The sequence below is a fragment of the Macrotis lagotis genome, chromosome 1, assembly GCF_037893015.1.
Source record: "Macrotis lagotis isolate mMagLag1 chromosome 1, bilby.v1.9.chrom.fasta, whole genome shotgun sequence".
In the NCBI taxonomy this organism is placed as follows: Eukaryota; Metazoa; Chordata; class Mammalia; order Peramelemorphia; family Peramelidae; genus Macrotis; species Macrotis lagotis.
This window is the reverse complement of record NC_133658.1, coordinates 710,868,152-710,893,014: the sequence shown is the minus strand read 5'-3', so window position 1 is coordinate 710,893,014 and position 24,863 is coordinate 710,868,152. Positions and strand designations below refer to the sequence as shown.

Sequence of the window (24,863 nt, the reverse complement as noted above, 5' to 3'; positions counted from 1 at the left end):
GAAAAACTTGAGGTTCGTCCTTAAATAAGAGACTATTGAAATAGTTCAGTGAGAGAGAGTGCCTGAATTAATGTGGTAGCTGTGTGAGTGTTTTGAAAATTATGATTAATCAGAGATGTCTTGCAGAAAGAAAAAAAATCAACATAGATTAGATGTATGGATTAAAGGAGAATGAAGAGTCAAGAATGATGTTGAAGTTCCAAAATTTCATGACTTTAAAAATGGTAGTACTTTCACTTCACCTCGGGTTTACTTGTCACATTCAAGATATTTATCTCTCCTACCTCTATTTTTGACTTGTTGGTTCCTTTCAGTACCTCCATCTTAAGAAGGATCCCTAGGTCAATAATATTTTCATTTCTTTTTGGGTCACACATCTGACTTTCTGGACTATTTCTATCATGCCCCAGTATTGGATACCATCATCTCTTTTGCTCTTAACCCCTCCAACCCCCCCACCTTTTCAGTTTCCTTTTTATGTATTATCTTCCCCCAATAGAATGTGAGCCCTTGGAGGAAGAGAAATGCCTTTTTAAATGTATATACATGCTTGGCCCACAGTAAGGGTTAAATAAGTGTGGGACCTACAATTTAACAAAAGGCAAAGAGAGGCAATTGTTCAAGCAAGATATCCTTTATTGGCAGGAACATGCCATCTGGTAATGAGGAAGCATTATTGTATTATCTCTATTTTGTGTCTAAAGACTATGAGTGAGAACTGGCTTGGGAGGTTTTATGCCCTAGGACTTTATTCCTTCTGATTGTCCTGTCCACAGGTCATGGGAACTCCCCTAGCAATCCTGTTGGGTGGATATGCTAATGAAATGTAGGCCAAGAGTTCACAGCTCCTCTAATAGGGTTGTGTGTGTGTGTGTGTGTGTGTGTGTGTGTGTGTGTGTATGTGTGTGTGTGTGTGTAGAACTATTCTTCTGGTGTGCAGATCCCTACCATCTCACTATAGCTAGGAAAAATAGCTTTCAATTGTGGCTGACCATTCCTTTCCTTCCACTTAAGAAATGGAATTAGTTGGTATATGGAAACTCAGCTTGTTCTACCAATTTTTTTGACTTGAAAAAACCTGATACCACACTCAGATTTTCACTCCCCCCCCTTTTCTAGACCATGTCACCCAAAATCTTGAAAGAATGAACAAGAGCGAAGGATATTCCCTGCCTCACAGTCTAATGATTAGAAGATCATAACTTGATTCAGTCTGCCTTTTAATACTCACTCACTTATGTTCAGAAGTGAAGAAACACAAAAGAAACAGGTACCATGCCCTTAGAAATGCATGGTGCTGTATAGGGAAACATGGCCGCTGAATCCATTGCCTACCCCATCCCTCTAAAGTGGAAGCTCAGAGAAGTTCTTCCATTCTTGAAAGCTGTAAAGGGAAGAAACTGATTTTTATAGGTTGCAGCTATACTTTTTTTTTTATCAGTCTTATTCATTGTAACTACAGCTGTATATATCATAGAAGCTATTGATTAATAATAGTATAATAATCTAAGGTGAATGATAGTACAAGTACAAAAACCTCAGATAGAGTGAATGTTTCATCTATCCTCATTTTCTCTCCAGAACTTCAGTGCCTAGGAGATTTTTCAAACTGGATGCCCAAAGACATCTTAAATTAAAACAACTCATTATCTTTCTCCTAACTCCTTCATCCTCCCCTTTGAAGCTTTGCTATTTCTTTTTTTGAAGGCAATGCTAGGATTTGAGTTATAATTTTGGCACTGTCTTCTACTTCTCCCTCCTCCTACCTTCCATCCAGAAACAGTTATAAAATCTTACCATATACCTGCATACTGTGTATATCACATTGCTCAAATCCATTCCCTTTTCTACTTGCATATGATGGTCTTTAATGTTGTTCTTCTTCACCTCTTAACTTAGGTTACTGAAACTACCTACTAATTGGCCTTCCTGACTCCAGTCTTTCCCTAATCCAGTCCACTTTGCTCATTACTTCCAAAGTAATTTTTTTATTTTAAAGTTCAGATCTGGCCAAATGACTCCCTCTTATTCAGCCAACTATAAAGATTCCTTATTACCTCTTGGATGAAATATGAACTTTTTAGCTTTTAAAGATCTACACTATCTGTTCTCAATCTGTCTTTCCAGTCCCATTGGACATTATTTTTTCCTATTGTACTCTAATCCATTCAAATTGGAATGCCTTTGCACTGACTGTTCCTCATGTTGGAAATGTACTCATCCTTCCTTTTGCCTCATAGAACTCCTCTCATTTTAAGACACTCAGGTACTGTCTTCTGCATTAAAGCCTTTCTTAATTTTCCTTCTTCTCTCTCAAACCACTTATTTATTTACTTTGTACACATTTTGACAAATTATTCAATTTAAATTTATGCTGTATAGACACACACACACACACACACACACACACACACACACATACACACTCACTCCTTGACTCCCCAATTAGTTGTAAATTCACTTGGAGTATGGGATTATTGGATTTTTTGTGTTTGTATTTCCAGTACTTAATACATTATAGATATTTAATAAATACTTATTCACTGATTGTTCATTTCACTCAGAATATTTGCAGGTATTAGAGCTTGGATCTTTTAATTTTTTATATATGTTATTTCTTTTACTAGATCAGTTTACTAATATCCTCTCTTCATCTATGGTGAATTAAATAGTCATAGGTCAGGGACCATTAAGATGGAAATCTATAAATATAAATAATTGTTATTAATATGCAGATTGCCCTACTTATTTCTTTTGTTTTCAACCAGGGTTATTGTGCTTCAGGTAGCACTTGATCCCTCTAGCTTGTGGTTGCATGTGACTTGTTGAGATGCAGCACATCACTCTGTTCTAAGTGTTGGTCCAAAATCTAAAGTTCAGGGATAATGAATTGAGGAGAGAGTGAGAGAGAGAGAGAGAAAGAGAAATGAGGTGGGAAGTCAGATGCAAATTTCACTCAGTGAAATTAAAAGTTACTTGTGTTGTCAATAGTCCAGGAACTTTCCACAGCTGCCAACTTTTCTATTTGCTTGAAGCTTTTTAATATGAATGGGAAAGGACAGCTTTTCAAAGGTGATCATTCAATAGAATTGTTAGATTCATTATTGACCCCAATTTAGATGGATTCTGTTTATAGCTTTTAATTTTGACTAATTTTCTTCTGTTCTGACTCTCTAACTATTCCTCTCCCATCCCACCCCCACCTTATCATTCAGAATGTTGAAATAGCTGCACTTATTAAAAACTTACCTGGCTGTTGCCATTAAAAAAGAAAAATGTGATCTTTTCTTTTTTAAAATGTTATTTTTTGTTTTTTAATTACGTGTAAAGATAGTTTTCAGCATTCATCTTTTTGTTATTTTTGAGTTCCACATTTTTCTACCTCCTTCCCTTTCCTCCCCACTCCCCATGACATCGAGTAATCGATATATTGACCTCTTTTCCTTATGACTCTTCCTTTCACATTAGTGGAGTCCATCACACTTATTTAAATTTTTAAATTTAATTTTCAGTTCTGAATTCTTTCCTTCCTCCTTTTCTGTATTCTTTGAGAAGGCAAGAAAAACAAAATCCACTGGAGACTTTTTTTTTGTGTGTGTGTGTGTGTATATATATATATATATATGTAGCCATACAAAATAAAGCCCCGCATTAACCATGTTAAAAACAAAACAAAACAAAACAAAAAGATGTTGCAATCAATTCTGAGTCTATCAACTCCTTATCTGGTGGTTAATAGCATATTTTATCATGAGTTCCTTTGGAATTGTGGTTGATCTTTTACTGGCTGCTGAAATGGTCATGAGTCTTGATTCAGTTAATTTACTTTATCTGATTTACTTTGAAATGATTTTTAAAAAATCAATAGTAGATTAATTTTTTTTCAGGTTTTTTTTTGGCAAGGCAATGGGGTTAAGTGGCTTGCCCAAAGTCACACAGCTAAGTAATTAGTAAGTGTCTGAGGTTGGATTTGAACTCAGGACCTCTTGACTCCAGGGCTGGTGCTCTATTCACTGTACCACCTAGATGCCCCTCAATTTTGTATTTTTAAACCTTCATTTTGGGATTTCAAAGTATTTGTCAGCATGGGAAATAAATAAAATAAGAAACATTTTACATTTGAAAGAACAAAGGCACAAAACTCAAAGTTATAGTTTATTAGAGGCAGAGTTTGTTAGAATGTTAACTTAATGCTTTGCTGATGATATTACCCAATTTAAAAACCTGAATCCTTAAATAAGCTTTTATGATTTATTATTTTTATTTATATAGTCACACATGCAAAATTAGCTATCTAGAACATGACCAAGAACCATAAAAAGAATTAAAAAATTTCCCCTGCCAAATAGATGGCAGAAAAGTCCATGTAAGTATAAAATAGTTTATGTGTCTTTTTAAAGTCCTCCAAGTGCTTATTAAGATATTATATTGATTATATTTTCTAAGTAAGAGGCAGTTAAATTTCAGAGGTCTAATATCAGTAAGAAGTAATTGTGGAAAACCTTGTGCTGACAAAAAATCCAGAAAAATTGTTGTATGTGTGTGTGTGTGTGTGTGTGTGTGTATGTGTATACAATCATATATCTGTTTGTTTTTGTCCTTCATTATTGAAGAAGACCAAAATGACATCACTATGTTTGAGACAAATTACAGTGTGTCTGACTGTGGCTGATCAGAGCAATATGAGCTCAGAATGCTCTATCATAGGTTGGGTACAAATAGTCCATGTGAGCACCTGTGGTGAGTACTTTAAACTTACGTATGTCATATTTCCTTTGAACTGCTTCAATTCTGCTCTTCTCATACATTGCAGCCCTCTCACTGATGAGGGCATGCCATGCTGGGTGGTCTTGTGCCAGTGTCTCCCATGCTATACAATCAATTCTAAAGTTCTTCAATGAGACCTTCAGGGTGTCCTGCTATTACTTCTTCTGATCCCCTTGTGAGCACTTGCTCTGTGTGAATTCTTCATAAAATAGGCTTTTTTTGCAAGTGTATGTCTGGTATTCTAAAAACATGGCCAGCCCATTGTAGCTGCATTCTCTGTAGTAATATTGGAATGCTCAGCAGTTTAGCTCTAGAAAGGACCTCAGTGTCTGATATTTTCTCCTGCCAGGTGATCTTCAGAATCTTCCCAAGACAATTTAATGGAAGCAATTGAATTTCCTGACATGGTGGTAGACTGTCCAGGTTTCATTGAGTCTGGGGCTGTTTATCGTATGAGTAAACAATTTTATACCACAAAGCCCTTGATGACATATCTACATGGTATAAAAATTTATGCTTACAATGATCCTGGATCACCAGAAGAAGTTAAATGTTGTTGAAGAGAAGGAAATGGCCCCCATGTATCTTTGCCAAGAAAATTCCACAGGCAGTATTGACATATCACAAAGAGTTAGACACTACCAAATGACAACTAGCAGCAGTTACACTCTTATTAAAAAAAAAAAGCAGGGAAGTACAGTTTCCTCATCTGTAAAATAGGAGTAATAATAACAATAACAATAATAACAATAATAATAATAATAATAATAACAATAATAATAATAATAATAGCACCTAACTCCCAGGATTTTTGAGAGGATAAAATGTGATCATATTTATAAAGTGCTTTGTAAAGACATCCAAAAAATTGGGAATGGAAAAGGACTATTTGTACAAAAATACTTATAGTAGCTCCTTTTATGGTGGCAAAAATTAGAAATTGAGGAGATGCTTATCAATTGGGGAAGGACTAAAAACCTGTGGTATATGATTGTAATGGAATATTATTGTGCTTATTTCTTATAAGAAATGATAAATAGTGTGGTTTCAGAAAAACATGGAAAGATTTATGTGACCTGATGCAGTGAGGTGAATAGAACTAGGAAAACATTGTACATAATAATATTGTATAATGAAGATCTTGAATGACTTAGCTATTTTTCAGCAATACAGTAATCCAAGCAAATCCCCAAGGATGAATGATAAATCATACCATCCATGTCCAGAGAAAGAATTTATATTATTTGAGTAAGCATGTTAGTTTTTGCTTTCTTTCATTCTTTTTTCTTTTATTTGAGTCTTTTTTGTATATAATGACTACATGATTGCATGAGTATAACCTATATCTACTTATCCTCTCAGGGAAGAGGGAGGGGAGGGAGAGATAGTATTTGAGACTTAACACTTAAAAAAAGCCAAATTTAAAAAAATTTTTAACATGTAATCAGGGGAAAAAATAAATTCAAAAAATACCTTAAAAGTGATTATCTAAATGTTAGCTATAATTATGATGATATAGTAACCATAGCCTCAAAATTCATTGTATGAGATGTTAGTCTCATTGATAGAGCTCACTGCCCTGTAACTATGTGAGGAGGAGGAGGGGAGAGTTGGCTAGAGAGAGGAGAGATCTGATCTTTTCACTTTTTTCAGTCTCTTCAGAGTTTTTCTAGCTTGTAGCTTCAAGAAAGATGAGTGATCCCAACATTTCTTTTTCTTTTTAGATTTTTTTTGGGCAAGGTAGTTAGGTTAAGCGACTTGCCCAACGTCACACAGCTAGGTAATTATTAAGTGTCTGAGACTGGATTTGAACTCAGGTCCTCCTGACTCCAGGGCCAGTCCTGCTCTATTCATTGCACCACCTAGCTGCCCTGATCTCAACATTTCTTCAAGTTTCTGAAGAAACCAACACACCATCATGACCCTAATCCTAGCTTGCTGTTCAAGAACAATGAGGAATTTTCTTTTGCAAGAAACTGGGGCTCTCCCTTTTGGTTGAACTAAGTTACCTTGTTCTGAGTGGAAGAAAAGAAGTCCTTTAATCTGTATTGTCTAATATATAGTCTCCTTTATTTACTTTCTCTCATATCCATTTTTTTTTCTATTTAGTTGGGCAAAAACAGTTACTTTAATAGTTTCTAATTATGTTCATTGTAGAACTGGTATTTGATATGAAGGGAGTCATGTCTTGGATTGTGTGTGTGTTGTATAAAAGTCTCTTAAAAGCTTCCCTGCAATTTAATTTTTTTCTAATCCAAAAGGAGTTTTTTTTAAATAGTATATGAGCTTCAGTTATTTTTTAAATTCATGTAAATGAAATCTCTCATTACCTGAGGATGCTAAATGACTGAGATTGTTACTTTCTTTTTTGCGTTCTCTTTTCCATTTCCCCCTGTCTCTTCCACCTTATGATGCCTTATTTGAGACATACTAATCATAAAATCATATGACTGTAAAGGTGGAAGGGGTTTTAGAAATAGTGAACTCCATCTTTTATATTCTAGAAGAAAAATGTGATGCCCCAATTAGCTAATTTAGTGGCAAAAATCAGACTGCAACCCACATGTCCTCCCTAGTCTGGTATTTTTCCTACAAAATGGTAGCATATATATTTTCTGATTATTTTTGAATCGATGACATTTAGGAAGTTGAATGAAAATTCATTTTATATTTTGGTGGTCAGTTTCCATGCCAGCTTTAGGAAGAGTGTGGCTTTCCCTTTCAGATCAAATCCCCAAATTCTGTACCTTCTGATATTAGAGGAAAACATCCATGGAGTTTTCCATCTCTCCCTCCTTTGTATTGGTACATGATTTTGCATACACATTCTTAAGCTTCTCTTATAACCTAGTGTTTAAATCAATTTCTTATGGAATGTTTGTCAGACCTTTAAAAGAAAAAAAGGGCAAAATATAAGAAAAAGAGATGAGGCAGCATTGTACATTTGTCATTAAAAGACTCAGTTTTGTCATACTCTAAGTATGTGACTTTGGAAATATTATTTAAACTCTTTGAGCCTCAGTTCCCCCAATATGTAAAGTGATGATGTTCTCCCTTTGTAATTAAAGTAGATCATGAATTGCATAATTATATTTATTATAGTGAGGGGAGTGTCGGGCAAACACTTCGCACTTGTCTTTACCAGAGCCACTTTACCCCCAGAATTTTTTTTTTTTTTTAGGTTTTTGCAAGGCAAACGGGGTTAAGTGGCTTGCCCAAGGCCACACAGCTAGGTAATATTAAGTGTTTGAGAGTGGATTTGAACCCAGGTACTCCTGACTCCAAGGCTGGTGCTTTATCTACTACACCACCTAGCTGCCCCAACCCCCAGAACTTTTGGTGATGGTCTGGTGCTGCAATTCTTGACTCTTGACTACTATATTTTTCCTCTGGTATCAGTGAGGCAACCTCGGCATTCCAACTCCAGGCAAAGTGCCAGTATGTGTTATCTGGTGATAAAATGGCAACTAACATTATATGAGGCACCACAATGTTTCAGTAATGGCTATGACAACAAGGCTAATCCAAATCTGCCTTTTGATGGACTAATCATCAGTAAGGTCTTTCCTCTCAGACCTTTAAACAGCAGGACGGTAGCAACTTGCCACTCATAGGTCTATGTTATTTTACACTGCTCTGCATGCTGCAGGAACTGAGATGCTTTCTTAAAGCATCACCCCTCTCTCAGGGAAAATCCATTCCAGGGAGCCCTGCCCTTGTTTGAAATATTCAAATGAGAACTTTGAGGGCCAAAGTGGAGAAGGTTCCATATGAACAGAACTTGAACACGAGTCAGTTGGACCTGAGAGATAGGTGAGCCTAGTTCCAAAGGATGTGCATTGTGACCCTTTGCCCTCGACCAGTTGAAAGAGAGTTGGGTTCAGATCCCTGAATCTGGAGTTGTGGAGATGGGTGCTGTGAAGCATTCACTGTGTTAATATGTAAAATAAAGGATTTGAAGTAAACGATCCCTTAGGGTCTTTTCAGTTTCAAAATTATGACTATAAGAAATTCTCTTCAGTTTGTCAGATGGAAAAAGGAAATTCTCATGACTGTGTTTCAGTATAATCAAGACAGAGAGTAAGAATAAAACTTTGCCCCATATCTGAGACTCAGTGAAGGGAATAAGCATTTAAATTACTTTATAGAATTTCTACATTGTATTTATATTGTTTTCAATATTGCTTTTGTGTATTTTCTAATAGAATTTTTGTTAAATAAAAATGATGCATTATCTTATGAATTTGAAACATCTCAATGAAGCATATAATGCATAATATGATTATTATATGTATAGAATTATTACTGTATGGGTAGATAAATTGTGGTAAACTAAATCTGAAGTTCTAAGGTCTTGTAACACATAGGCATGCATTGAGTCAGAAATATAGTGCAGACCTATGGTAATAGAACTGACAAGAAGTTTAGAATGTTGTTCCCATTAACTTTATTGTCTTGGTTGCATATTCTTTCTCTCAATAATTTATGTTTCAGACTGTCCATTCCTTCAAATAGCAGCTGGAGCACATCCACAGAGATGGAAAGGCATGGCAAAAATGGGCAAGTTAGCACAAAAGGACCTGATCTTTAGATAATTGAGTGAAGCTTAATATTCAAGTTTGCCAAAGATAGAACATAGCTAAACTAGCACAAACTTGTAATCCCTGTCATTTTCAGTAAGCATTTATGAGATTCCTATTATATAAGTGCCAGGCACTATTTCTAATATTCTGTCTACCATCTTTTTTATGGAACACTATTTTCACTTAGTCTTGCTAGACTGGGAGCTCCTTGAGGCTAGGAACTGTCTTTTTCCTTCTTTTTGATTCTCCAGTGTGAAACATAATAAACGTTTGTTGAATAATGACTATTTTCTCCTGATAAAATAGTATTAAAGTTTATGGATTAGCCCTCATCTCTGGGCCCTCAAGGCCATGGTTGATCTCTCATTCTTTTGATTTCTGACTGTTGACTTATGTCCTTTATTCTTGTTGATAGAGGTACACCTTTCACATCACATATTCTGAGGTTAATAACATCATGACCAGGTGAGTTCCCAGTCAGGTAAACAGTGTTGGGAAAGACATAACTATTATTATTGTTATTGTTGTTCTGGTTGGTGTGTGTTCTGTGCTCTCCCAACTCTCTATATAAAGCACTTCAAAAACCGCCTTTTCTCTTTCTTCTACATCCTCTACAAATGCAGGAAATTCTTGTGTGTGTGTGTGTGTATGTTTTGTCTGAATGAACACTGCTGATTTCTCCTTCCTTTTGGATACTTACCCCCACCCCCACCCCAGACTTTGTAATATTATTCTTTCCTAATTCTTTCTTCTGGCTGTCATTTTTCCTATTCTCCTTTGTGAGCTGGGCTTAGAATCTAATCATTGGTCTTAGAATCAGGAAGACCCATCTTTCTGAGTTCAAAGCTGGCACTGACATTAGATGATTCTAGGCTAGTCATTTATCCTATTCACCTCAGTTTCCTCCTCTCTGAAATGAACTGGAAAAGGAAATGGCAAATCAGTCCAGTATCTTTGCTAAGATACAGGCTTAGAGTGAGATAGGATTTAGAGTTAGATAGGACTGAAATGAAATAACGTTCACCTTTGTAAGATAATTATCCATTTCCTATCCCTAAGTGTATGAGTATGCCTTGGGGCTCTTTTCTTTTATGATTTTATTCCTTCTTGGTGATCTGAGGCTCTAAGTTATCTCTCTGCAGATTCCAGAGCTTATTTCTCTCCTTATCTCCACTCACTCCTCACTCTCATTTAGACTATTTAAATAGTCTCCCAACTGGTTTCCCAGCTTCTGATCTTTGTAATTTACCCTCCTCTGAATGCTAAACTGGTTTTGTTAAAGTATAAGGCTCACCTATCACTCCTTTATTTGAGAAGTTTTAGTGATTCCATCTTGCTTTTGTGATCAAATGTAGAGTATTTTGTTTAATATTTAAAGTTCTTTTATATTTGATTCCAGTCTATCTTTACAAACTGATTTGACTTAACCTTCCTTCTATACCCCCTTCTCTCAAGCCAAACTAGCTTCCTTTATGCCCCATTCCATCTCCTGATTCTGTACTTTTCTTTGCTAAGGTCATCCATTGTCCCAGTCTTGAACATTCTCCATCCCCACCTCTAACTCTTGGAACTCAACTCTCTTTAATAATTAATTCACGGGTCTATTCTTTCTGATTTGCTGTGTTTGTTAGAATTCTCCCTATGAAATTCTTATCTGGGATCATTGATTTTGTTTTTTAAAATCAGAAAGTAAGGAATGTTTTGCTTTCAAATGATTCACTCTCCTTTTAGAGAACGCTACATATCTTGGAGGTTTAGCCAGAATAATTTCTTCATGGGACTAGGAGAAGATGAAATTCCAATTGATCCCAAGTACCAGATCCCTTTTGGGAGTGGAGTACTTTACCCATCTTGGGAGCTTATCTGAGTTTCTGGAGTTGCTTTTTGTTATTTTTAGGAGTAAGTCTACTAGGTGATTTTAGGACAATTTAGCTAGTATTGATCTTATTTTTCTTTTTTTTTTCTTTTTTAACAAATCTGTGCTATCTGTTCTAGTATAACTCAAATCAGTACTACTCAGGCAAGACTATACTGCATATCTTGGGGGGGTAGTATTACCTTAGTTTGAGGTAATTTTGAGTTGAGTTTCATTTACCTGGCATACAAGGGCTTAATAAATGCTTGTTGAATTGAATTGAATTGAGTAACCCAAGTCTGCAAATGCTTCTCCTATTTTATTCTTTTTTACTGTATTTGTTAATTTCTCTCACCTTCACAGACCCAATAAAACCTCTGTTATAATTTCTGACATATCCTGAATATTGGACTTCTTTGGTATGAAATGTAGCTAGAAATATAGATGGAAAAGGAGTCAAAAAGGAGTAACCTAATGTTATTTGTCTGGGCTAGATTGGAGTCTTGCTTGGTGCCAATGTTAAGTAACATGATCAGATTAAAAAATACAATGGATTAGAATTCAGACCTGACTTCCATTGCCAGATTTCCATATGGCTCTTTGATATTCAGATTGAAAGGTAGAATTTTAGCATTCGAAAACACTTTACTGATCATCTAGCATTTTTTTTATGACTATAGATATGACTGAAGTTCTTACTTTATGGCTGAGTTACCTGTTGAGATCTGTGATTTCATCACAGAAGATATTCTTTCCACTTATATAGACTGTAGTTCCTCCATACATTAGTAGAGTGATCTTCATGTAATTGCTGTGAAGAAAAAAAATCTGTAACCTGTTTTATTTTAGACTGACCCATTTGGTTGTCTGATGAAATCTGTGCATCCCTTCCCTGAATGTTTTGAAGTGCATCTAATATAATATATAGTACCACAAAGGAAACCATCTAAATTGAAATATAGTTATAAAACTATTAAAAATTTACAGATTCTGATTCTTCTGGTTGATGACAACCTTCCAGGTGGAGATGCTTTTGGGACGAGTCAGTCACCTCTCCTCTCTTTGGCCCAGGTGTTTATGTCATGGTTCATGTTCCTTGAATTTTAAACTTCAGGGGAAGGCTCTTCTCTGATTAGAAGCCACACCCTAGTTTTGTATGACTAATGAACCTTTTTCCCACTAGTCATTCATTTTCTGTGCAGGTGGATTTTATGATTCCTGCCCTCCAAATCTCACTTCTTTCTGTGTTTGACAGCTCATCATGACTCAGAATCAGGAAGTTGGCAGCTTTTCATGTACAGCTGCACTGAGAGCTGATGCAAGTTTGAACTAGATAGGCAGAAGGCTCTTTCTATTGTACTCTTTGAACATAGACACTGGCACTGTGAAAGTACAAGTTTGTGTCTAGCATTGAGAGTCCTAACTTTTTATGTCTTGGACCTTTGAGCCATGCTTTTTTACATTCACTTCCTTTCTGGCAAGCACCTGCTCTGAGGATAGTCTAACATGTGGTGGCCTAACAATTAGTCTTCTGAAGGTAATCTTTGAACTGCCATAATTTCCTTCTCAATGGTTCATACCTAGTAGGGATGGAGACACCCTTCTGAGTTCAGAATAAAAAGCACAATCTTTCCTTGGTTAATTTTTCTAATGTGGAGGCTGAAGAGACAAGAAGGGAAACTCCTACCTCTATATAAGGACCCAGGGAGAAAGAAGAGAAGACCTTCAGGTGCCCAATAGCAGAGTCAGGTACTGACTGGTTAAATATGACTTTGTAATATTGGTTTTTCATACTCTACTTGTTTTAGCCTTAGGTTATTGGAGAGGAGTTAGAGGAAAGAATGATAAAATAATATGGAGTAAGAATTCTGGGTTAATTCCATGAAAGGATTCATTGGGTAGAGAAGTGATTGTATGAAAGATCAGCATTTTGAAAGGATAATTAGTTCCTTTTTAAAATATAAAGTTTATGATGAATTAAATGTCAAAAATACATGTGATTTGAGTCTTCAAAGTCTTTCTTAATTTGGGAGGAGAAAGGATGGGGAACACTCATCAATTCTTTTTGGTTCTTTGTAATAGTTTCTGGATTGTCAGTATTTTCTCATGATGGAGGTTCCTTTTTTTATATGTAATTTTATTTTACTTTTTCCCCAATTATAGCAAAGATACTTTTCAACATTCAACTTGTAAGATTTTTAAGTTCCACATTTTTCTACCTTCCTTCCTTCCCTCCTCCCCCTGACAACAAATAAACTGATATAGGTTAGGCAAGTACAATCATGTTTAACATATTTACATATTAGTCATATAGTGAAAGAAGAATAAGACCTAAAGGGGGGAAAAAAAGAGAAAGAAAGGAAAACAAAGTTTTAAGAAGTAAAAATAGTATGCTTTGGTCTACATTCAAACTCCACTATTTTTCTTTAGTATGTGGATGGCATGTTATCCTTGATCCATGAACTACTGTGATGAGCTAAGTCCATCGTAGTTGATGATCACACAGTATTGCTATTAGTTTGTACAGTGTTCTTTTGCTTCTGCTCACTTTGCTCAGCATTATTTCTTGCAAGTCTTTCCAGGTTTTTCTGAAGAGTACTCAATCATGCTTTCTTTCAGTATTATAATAATACTTACAGTACAATAATACTCCATTACATTCATGTACCACAATTTGTTCAGCCATTTCCTCAATTTCCAATTCTTTGACATTACAAAAAAAAGAACTGTTAATAAATATTTTTGTACTTTTAGGTTTTCTCCCCCTGTTTTATGATCTCTTTGGAGTATAGAATTAATATTGATATATTGCTGTATCAAAGGGTATACACAATTTTATTGCCCTTTGGGCATGGTTCCAAATTACTCTCCAGAATGGCTGGTTCAGTTCACAACTTCATCAATAGTGCATTAGTATCCCAGTTTTCCCATATCCCCTCCAACATTGATCATTTCCTTTTTCTATAATATTAGTCAGTCTGATAGGTGTGAGTGGTACCTCAGAGTTGTATTGATTTGCATTTCTTGAATCAGTAATGATTTTAGAGAATTTTTTCAAATGACTATAGATATGACTGAAGTTCTTACTTTGTGGTTGAGATACCTGTTGAGAGATCTATGATTTCATCACAGAACTACATAAGACTATAATTCCTCCTTACATTAGTAGAGTGGTTTTCATGTGATTGCTGCAATGAAAAAAATTTGTGTCTTGTTAACCAACCTTTACAAAATATACCTAGGCCAGTTTTTCTGTTTTACTAGGACTTGGTTGTACTCTATGGTCATAGTATTTAAGAACCCAGGTTCACATGCAGGTCACAAATTGAGCCATCAACAAATATTTATTGTTTCCTATGAACCAGGTGCTGTGTTAAATACTGGGAATATAAGTACAGTTGTGAAATAATTTGTATTCATAAGGCACTTAAACATTTGAATGGGTGAAATAATGCCATGAAGATTAGTTAATAGGACATATATTTTTGTCTTTGTAGCAAGGGCTTCATGCAGAAGATGGTGCCTGACCATCATCTAACAATGAGAGAGGAAGTACATTCCAGGCATGGGACATATTGGAGCAGGATCAGGAATACTTACTTACATTTAGAAGTCTTCAAACTATTTTTCCAGTAAATAAAGTTTTAAAATTATCTTTAAATATCTTAATTGGGTCTTGCTTTAACTCTTAAAGTGCTTTAAGAAACCTACTTAGACTTTAAAAAATCTTGTTTACTTGTTTATACATACTAATGAGGAATTACAGCAGGAGAAATGACTTAAAGGATATTATCAAAACATCTAACCAGTAGATAACTGTTTTGCTTCATTGGCATTCACACAATGATTAGAGATCTGGAAAAAAGTCCTGAGTCTGATGCGTAGACCTTCTTTGGATGATCAATGGTTAATACATAGACAGGAGTATCAAAGGATGAAAAAGTATGGATAAATATGAGTTCAAACATGGAATCATCAGAACCCTGAGCAGTTTCAAGAAGTCAGTGAACTTGATGGGGGAAAAATAACTTCTATATTTTCACTAACTTGCCTTGGGATTTTTTCCTAATTATGAGTGTAAGCAACATAATTATTCTGAGAAGTAGTTCATAGGCTTTGTGAGATTGCCAAAGAAGTCTAGGACACACAATATTGCCAAACAAATCTAGGACACACAACAGATCAAGAATTTCTGATATAGTCTAATCACCTCTTGGAGATGAGAAGGCGAAGACACTGAGACTGAGCATGAATTGACTAAGGTTACAAGGCATTCCTAGCCATGTTGTCTCCCTATTTAACTCTGCTAAGAGCAAAGCTCATCTTCTTCTTCTGACTCTTTCCCACCTATTTTGAGCAGGAGAGTCAGGATTTTTGAACTCATCTTGTGACTCAAGTGATATGCTCGTAACTAAACCAAATCCAAAATTCTTGTTAAATTTCCAGTTTTTTTCACTGATATCTGGTCCTCATTTTGGAACATGTACTATAGGTCATCAGTCCTTGACCCATAATAGCAGTTAGCAAGGGGTAAAGAGGAAGACTGCCTCTAACTTCCTAAATACTTCCCATGGACCATAATTTGAAATGTAGTCTAATTACTTTAAAACATTATTATGTTTACTATGAAGTATATAGTTTAACCTAAAAGTTATATAGTTGAAAGTAATCTCTGATGTCACACTCAAATAGATACAAATTCCTGAGGGTGGCATATTGACTTAGAAAACTACAAATCAGCATTATCTATGTTGTATTATATTTCTATTTTATTTAAACATTTTCCAATTATATTTTAATCAGAGGAAGCTATGAACCTGAATTTGATACCTCTGCATAATCTTTTGGATTTGGAGATCAGTTTGGGAGCTTTCTCATTCCCTCCTCCTCTTTCCTTTTCCTTCTCTTCTTTTCTTCATCATCCTTTTCTCTCTCTGTCTCTCTCTTATTTATCTATCTTCTGTTTTATTCATAGATAGCATCTGGGTAGCACAATGGATAAAGTAATGGGCCTGGATTCAGGAAGATTTATCTTCCTGATTTAAAAGCTAGGAACATACTAGCTATGTAATATTGGGCAAGTCCTGTAAGCCTCTTTGCCTCAGTTTTCTCATCTGTAAAATGAGCTTGAGAAAAAGATATCAAATCCCTCTAATATCTTTGCTAAGAAAAACTGCAAATGGGATCATGAAGAAACATACAAGACTGAAATGACTGAATAACAAAAATGACTATATTTGACAGTTATAGCTATATCTCTAGACCTATGCCTATGCCCTATATCTATGAATATATCAGCATAGGCTATTTGCTGAGTGGAACATGCACATGAAACTCTCAAATTGGCTTCTCCTCATTTCACCTTATACCCCATTCAGACACCTAACCTGAGCTGCTGGTTAATGTGTGCGAAAGAGATAAAAAATGACTAGTATTAGCCTAAGCAAAGTGTAACTAGAGAGGCAAATCTGCATGAAAAATCAATACAGTGCGTTCCAAAGTCAAACATAATTGATTTTTGGATGACTGATGGTTTGGAATTATCCTTTATTGCTTCCTTTCTACCTTATTTAGAGCTGATACTTACTAGAGAAGTTCTTAGAATCTTTTCTCGTTTGTTATTGAATAATTATGTACCTTTGTATTTCCAAATTCCTTAAATTTCTTTGATGTGTTTTCAAAGTCATTATTTTGCTAATATTAATATTTTAAAGTTTTACAAAGCATTTTCCTCACTACCCTAGGAGGTACCCATGGCTGCTTAATATCTCATTTTGTTAAATTACTTAAGGTCACAAAGCAAGTTAGTTGTGAAATCAGGACTAGAACCTGTATTCCTTTATTTATTAGCCTTTCTACATTGCTATACCACTGTCTCTGAGGTGGAAATTTTGTATGTACAAATTCTAAGACTAAAATTGATGAGTTTAATCTATGGGGAAACAATGGTATTGGATAGCCAAAATAATTTATCATTTTGGAATGCTATTTAAACAAATCTACTGTTTTCTTGAGTCTTAACAGCATCTCTAAAAGTAATGAAATTTATTGTGAAAATTTAACAGGAGTTAGGGATTTGGTTTAGTGAAAAACATATCACTTGAGTCATGAGTCAAAAATCCTGACTCTGCTATTCAAAATCTACAAGCCATGGTTGATCATCTACTTTATGCTAGGTATTGTTGATACAAATATAGTTCATTTTACAGATGAAGAAACTGAGACTGAGGCAAATAGGCTTAAGTAATTTGCCCAGAGTCATTCAGCTAGTAAGCTCTGAGGCTACCTATACCTGCCACCCCCTTTGCCAGCTTCTGTTCTACTTTGAACACACTTTTTGTAAATAAATATGCAATGATGGGGGTGAGGTGAGATAACCAGTAACTGGGAGAATAATGAGAGGCTTCTGGATTGGAGGTATTAGTTGAAGGGATCCAGTAGTTATCTGGTAGATGAAAATGAAGAAGAAAATTCTAAATATTGAGGCATCTTGATGTCTCAGTAGATAAGAGTACTGGATCTGGAGTTGAGAAGACCTGAGCTCAAGTCTAGCCTCAGACACTTATCAGCTGTGACTGGACAAATCACTTAACCCTGTTTGCCTTGGTTTCCTCTGATGTAAAATGAGCTACAGAAGGAATATGTAGGCCACTTTACATGTGTGAGGGGGAGTAATGTACAATAGTTTTGAGTTGCTCACTTGGAGTGAGTGAGTGATGCATTTAAATGCCAAGAAGAGTTTCTATTTTGTCCTCAAATTCATGGGGGTTGTTGAAGTTTGTAGATCAAGAAGAATGACACGGTCAGATCTGTGCTTTAGCTAAATTATTTTGGATTCTCTCTCTGGTGGATGGATTGGAGAAGAAAGAAACAGGATACAAGGAGATCAATTAGGACACTGTCTTTCCAGATTACATTATTGTCAAAATAGTGGATTAGTCACTTTCTCCAGACACATTTAGCTTTCCATCATTCAAAAAAAAATCTTCTCCAGATGTAGCGTGATTACAGTTGAATTATAGGACAAAGGAGACAGATTTCTGGCAAGGTAAAATCCTCATGAGTTAGTGCCAGAAGACTCTAATTCCAAAAACACTTGTTCAGCACCATTGTCCACCACCCTCCTTTGGTCTTTGTCAGAGATATACCTGATTGGTATACCTGATCTAAACTACCACCTAAAGAGAAAGGAGTGAAAACATATTGCCTTCTGACTAGAGACTCACCTGAAACACTTTTTTCTGCCTCTCCCTTCTATTATGCAAAAAAGCCAAGAGATATTGATCCTGCCAGTTAGGAGAAAGAAACTAAGCAACCTAAGGGAGTAATTCGAGGTGGAGAAGAGTACAAGACTATTTGCCTGAAGGAAAGGAAACTGAAATCCAGCAAGGTCCAGTCTTCCACAGAAGATTTGTGGTCAAGAACCTAGACTGATTAATCCTGCATTTTTCAATGGAAGGAGATTGAGTAAACCTTATTTCTGAGTATGAAAATATTAAAGAAGATGGAAATGTGCCTGAAGAGAAACAAAAAGTCAACAGTGTTAAGACACACAAACACATACACATCATCATATCATACACACAGACGGGATAGAGAGACATTTAAAAATTGTTATTTCCCAGTAGAATTTGACCAGTAATGGTTAAAAAAGGAACAATGAATACTATAAAAATAGTATAAATATAGTATAGAATAAAATATAGTATAAATAAAATAGTATAAAATAAAAAAATACTATAAAATCTACCTAAAACTTGAAAAGGCCAGCAAAGCAACAGTTGATAGAATCCACATATAGCCTCCAGGTCCATCTCTTCCCTTATGCTTCTGACTATAAAACATATTGGGGTTGATTTTAACAATTTTATAAGCAACATATTTTACAAATGGTCAGGAGAAGGGCCTTTAATTTTAAAAAGTAAGGAAATTCAAATACAGTGAAAGTCAGTTACATATGTAGATCTCATCAGCTTACTCAGTTTGTATCTATCCATGTGAAAGATGCTGGAGTGATGGCTTCCAGGAAAATCATGATGATATGTAAGAGAAATTAATTGGGGAGATTTTTGAGGTACCTTTTCAATTAGTGGTATAATTGGAACTATTTCAATCTTGGCCTGAATCAGTTCTGAACCTTTCTTTTACTTTATTGTCTTCAGTTGCATTTTAGTGGTGTGGTGGTATCAGGAGAGAAATCTTGTTCCATGGGGCCATATGGCCCACTAGAAGTAAAGGCTTTTCATTCTTTTCTGTTCTAAATTCAGGGAGTAGAATCTCCTAATTGGTTTGAAGAGCAAGCTAGAAAAATCTAGAACTCAGAATCCAGAATGCTTGTTTTTGCCAAATTAGGATTGATGTCTCAAGGAACATTGTGTAATATTTTGGAGTAATCTTTAGGACTCTAGACTAGCAATAGTACCTACTTGGAAGCCATGGTGCATCTTGACATGAACTTGGTTGTATTATGTGAAGTTATGAATCTAATTTCATCTCCTCTCTTTTCCTGGATGAGGCTTTTTCAAGAGGGACTTCTAAGGTGTTGATTTTTTTGGGGGGGGCTTTTGCAAGACAGTGGGGTTAAGTGATTTGCTCAAGGTCATATAGCTAGGTAATTATTAAGTGTCTGAGGTCAGATTTGAATTCAGGCTCTCCTGATTCTGGCTGGTGCTCTATTCACTGCACCACCTAGCTCCTCCCTTACTCTCTTTTTGAAGTTAAAAAATGCTTTTATAAAAAGTAACTGTTGTTTTTAGTTAAATGAAACTGAAATTCGAATCAGTCAATGTCTGGGGGAACACACCAACAGAGGTCTGAGTTGAGGGCTCAACAGAATATCTTAGTACCCTGAAGGTAGAGCCTCCCTAACTAGGGGGTGAAGGTAGGAAGAAGACAAGAGTATCTCCTGTTATATAATCAACACAAGATTATCTTTAGCCATAAGAAATCATGGAAGAGTGGAATAGTAAATTCTAAAAAGTAAAATTCTTTAACTCATAATGGCATAGCCTGCAAACTTAAACTTAATTTACAATGAAAATAAAGGTTTGCTCAAAAAAAAATACTTTGTAGACATTCTTGCAAAAAAGTGAGAATATTTGATTTGCATCATTTCAAAAAGAAACACAAAAATATAACAAATATAATGACCAAGTAAAGAATAAATAATGAAACCAATAATTCCATGTTTAGAGATTTAAAGAGAAGAAACTATTGGAATAGTCTAGGCGAGAAGTGATGAACACCTAAACTAGATTGGTTGCATTATTATTGGAAAGAAGGGATTAGATGAGAGGGATATGGAGGAGATGGAATTGATAATTTTTCATAATTGATTAATAAGAGATTGAAGAAGCAAGAATAAACTCCTAGGTTATAAACCTGGATGATTTAATAATGAATAATATGATAGCATTTATATGGTACTTTAAGGCTTATGAAACACTTTATTATCTCATTTATTCTTCACAAAAACCTTTTGTGATTGGGGCTGTTATTTTCTCCATTTTATAAAAGAGGAAACAGGTTTAAAGTGATTAAGTGACTTGTCCAGGATCACACTGCTATTAAGCATTTGAAGTGAAATTTGAACTCAAGTCTTCTAGAGGGCAAGTTCAGGACTATATTCTCTGAACCTTTTATCTTTTTCTTTAGTTTTTGCAAGGCAAATGGGGTCAAGTGGCTTGCCCAAGGCCACACAGCTAGATAATTATTAAGTGTCTGAGGGTCTGAGGCGGATTTGAACTCAGGTACTCCTGACTCCAGGACCGGTGCTCTATCCGCTGCACCACCTAGCTGCCCCACCTTTTAACTTTCTTGAAGAGTGATTAAGTTTAAGGGATGGGTGAAGATAATTTCCTTTTTAGACATTTGAGTTGACTTTGGGGCTGAGTTTCTCCATCATTAAATGAATGAGTATGTCTAATCAGGAATTCTTACTGTGTTTGTGTGTGTGTGTGTGTGTGTGTGTGTGTGTGTGTGTGTGTGTGTGTGTCTATTTGGCTGACTCATGTAGCCTGTGGGTCTCAGGATAATATTTTTAAACAATTAAAGGAAAAGCTGTATGTCAATTAGAAATTAGTGAAAATAAAGATGCAATTCCCCCCCCCCCCCCCCCTATCCCTATTCCTGGACTCCTTAAAATATATTCATGGACACCAGGTTAAATGCTCTTGGTAGAGATGAACATTAAGGGCCCTTCTCACTTTTAATTTGATGTTCCTCTTAAACTTGTACATCATCTGTGCCCCACTGATCTATTCTGCTCTGCAATTTCATTCTATGCTAGTCATGAGTACATCGCCTTAGACTAAGACAAAAGAGCAGCCATAAGCATACTAGCCCTATTCTATTTCTATTTCTGTAATTTTATTTTTCTCTGGACTCTGCCTCTTGCTAGATGAATAAACTCATATACTTTAATGGATCCATGTCCTCATCATTGTGATTATGCCCCTTAGCAATCCAGATATTAAGTAGTACATACCTGCCCATTTTGTGACATATCTGTGTCTTCTATATAATTCAGTTCTGGGGCTCCTGGTGATCTTCCCATAGATCTCTTGATATTGTGGATACTGATGGAAAATTATCCCTCTATTTCCTTTTCTGATAACATCAATGAAAGGGTCTTAGGGTAAAAATTATGGAGTGAGATTTTCCTGTTCATTCCCTTGATAAAGTTTCTTCATTAACTTCCTGATACTGAGAACCAGTCTTTACTAGTCTGCCATTGTCAAGGTTTTTTTTCCTCCTACTTTCTTAAGAGTGTCAGTGGACAAGACTGACAGCTAATTGTACTTGTTTCAGGATTGAATTTGTAAACCAAAGATTTCCTTTTTTGGGGAATGAGCAAGAAGAAGATTAGGGTTTGTGAAACTAGAGCATGGTGGAGTTTAGGCATGTCAGAAAATTTCTGCCAAAAGTTTGTACCATTGGCAATATCAGTTTTCAATTAAAAGACAGCCTATGGGAGAACTTTGAGTTATAAGAAATAATATTTTAAATAGATGATTTTACAGAGAAATTAATTGGGAATTACTGTGTGTTTATGTAATCAGTCAACATTTATTGAACATCTACTAAGAGCTAGGTTCCAAAAAGAAGCAAAAGACAATCCCCACCCTCAAGGAGCTTACAATCTAATGTTATAAGAAACAAACTCTTCAAAGTCAAAGTCTAGGGAAGTAAAAAATCTGGTTCAATATTTTAAATTTTCCGGATTAAGAACTAGAGGACTGGGGTGGAATTATCATTAAAACAGTCCATGAAGATATGCCATTAGTTAACTTTGTCCTCAAACAATTCAGATTGGGATAAGGTAATGGGGCAAATGGGCTCAGGAATCTACATTACCTTGATAAGAATGGAGGCCAGGAAAATTTTCATATACTTGACTATATAAGTCCTACTTAATAGATCTGATAAGTGAAATGTATTATTGCCTTTGTGATGTCACTGGTGACAAAACCAACATGACAGAAGGGATTCTACTGACTGACAAATCAGTCATCCATGAGGCAAACGTCCATGGGGCAACCAGGTTTATTTCTCAGAGGCAAGCACTTTAATTGATTATTTGGTTAGTTAAATAGAGTAGTTAAGGAGAGAATTCTTTGTTAGGAGTCTGTTCTTGGGAAGGGACCAGAACTCATAGTACAGATTTTCTCAAACTAGGATGGGATTCTGTAAAGACCTAATGAGGTTTGAGCTTTCCACAAGGGGGGACTTCATGTTAGACAAGTTCTGGATGGTAGATTTGTATTAGTTCAGTTATTAATGTTGGTACTTAGTAAACTCTGGACATTCTTCCTGAATTTGTGGATGGGAAGAGGGGAAATGTTTGGTATAAAAAGGGATAGTGAAGAAAACTCTAGAAGAGACATATATAGGAGATGTCCTGTGCTCTGTTCTTTCTTGGGAGCATCTTTCCAAATATACAAAACACTCTATTTAAAATGGAATGAGAGCAAAATTATGCTCTTGTCTGAGGGAATTTTCCATAACTGGTGAGGGGAGAAAGTGAAATGAAATTTTAAGGAAGTGTAACATTGTTATTCTTTTTAATATAAAATCCAAGATTTTCAAAAGTTATTTTCTCTCAGTGTTAGTTTTTAAATAATCATCAGTTCTTATCTAAAATATATTTAAGTAACAGCTTAAAATACTCAGCATACAAAGGGGGAAGAAACAGGTAAAACACCTGATCATACAGTTCCCCAGAATACTCCATATATTTGGTGGGGATGGGGGGGTATCTTTCTCTGCTTAGGACTTTAAGTGTGAAATTATTTATGAACCATAAAACTCTTATTGGCTCAGATGTGAGCTCCCTGGAAGGTACAAAACATGTGGTTCAGACTGAATTGGTGCAGTGGTAAGAGGGAACTGAGTTGGAGAAAGTTATGTTGGCCTCAGTTTTCTCATTTGTAAAAACGAGTTTGAATCATTTAGATCAATGATCCTATGATTTCTCCCCTGGTGGATATCTAAATATCCCAAATGGGTGTATCAGCTGCCACTGTTATGAAATCTCTTTATTATGGAACTAGGAGTAACTAATCTCACTATTTCTAAGATCTGTTACTACTCTTAGTCATTGAATGTGTGTTCTCTTGAGCAATAATAAATAACTGTAAAACATCTACAATATACAACTCAGTGTTTGGGAGTAGAAGGAAGATTAAAAGGATAGTTTGCAAAAGTTTTGTTTGAGGATTTTTCTTTTTCAGTTATGTATTGTTTAATTTTTAATGGCATCATGGATTTAGAATCAGAAGGTATTTTTAAGAGGTCATGTAGTTCAATCTTTCCCTTATTTTAAAGATAAAGAAACTTAAGATCAGAGAAGTGAATTGATTTGCTGAAGATGACATAGGCAACAATTAGAGTGCTGGGCAAAATAAATACAGGCATACCACACACACACACACACACACACACACACACACACACACAAACACACACACAGATACACCTCTCTATATGCAAAGATACACACATATCTATATCTCTCTATCTATACATACACACATTTATTTTACATATATTTAAATTACTGAGAAATAATCTAAAGCTTGGATAAAATACAGTTAACTAGAAATAGAGGTATTTTTAATTAAGAAAAAGTGAAATTCATGAGGTTAATCTCAAAATATCCAAGGTTACTTTGAGAAAGATTTAAGGAAGATTTCAATTAACTAAGATATTTCCTTAAAATTATCGTAATTGTATTCTTCTTCTAAACCAAGGAACTGATCTTTGCTGTAATGGAAAGCTGTCTAGTTGCCTACCAGAACTGCCATATTGTGATGTTTGTCACTCTTTGGGAGGATCAAGGAATTCTTTCCTTAGCCTCCACCCCTTTCCTTTCTGATTTTGATCTTTGTAGTCTTACTTTTGTGGGATGAAAGCATAGTGTGTGTGACTGTTGCCAGAGTCTGTGAGCCTTGACTGGGAGGTAAGAATTCTTAAGAAAGCCATTGAACTTTATTGAGAAGTTTGCCAGAGAGGAAGCTGTAAAATCTTGGTTTAGCTAAGTGACAACAGAAACTTGCTAAGTCTCCTGTTGGAAGGCAGTAAACTGTGGAACAAATTTTGAATGATAGATCTCCATTTTGTCAAAACAACAATGATTTACCTCTTCATCAACTTTTAAG

The 24,863-nt window shown here is 35.4% G+C and overlaps 1 protein-coding gene and 1 long non-coding RNA gene across 7 annotated transcripts in view; one reads left to right on the top strand and one right to left on the bottom strand.

Moving 5' to 3' along the window:
- The window catches only part of GPD2 (glycerol-3-phosphate dehydrogenase 2), a 205,321-nt gene that overhangs the window by 21,401 nt on the left and 159,057 nt on the right, over positions 1 to 24,863 (top strand). Inside the window, exon 1 of one of the 5 annotated variants that reach the window (XM_074215953.1) lies at positions 22,462 to 22,762. The exons of the other annotated variants lie outside the window; for them this stretch is intronic. The gene's annotated coding sequence lies outside the window, so the exon portion shown is untranslated. Of the gene's footprint in view, positions 1 to 22,461; positions 22,763 to 24,863 lie in introns of those variants that run through there. 5 annotated transcript variants of the gene reach the window in all.
- Positions 1,208 to 22,607, bottom strand: LOC141507875 (uncharacterized). 2 transcript variants are annotated; one of them, XR_012474301.1, is made up of 4 exons: positions 22,561 to 22,607; positions 21,692 to 21,813; positions 11,921 to 12,016; positions 1,208 to 1,384 (listed from the first exon to the last, which is right to left on the bottom strand). It is a non-coding gene; the product is annotated as an uncharacterized LOC141507875 (long non-coding RNA). The 2 variants fall into 2 exon arrangements; XR_012474300.1 differs by lacking the exon at positions 22,561 to 22,607 and having other exon boundaries at positions 21,692 to 21,832.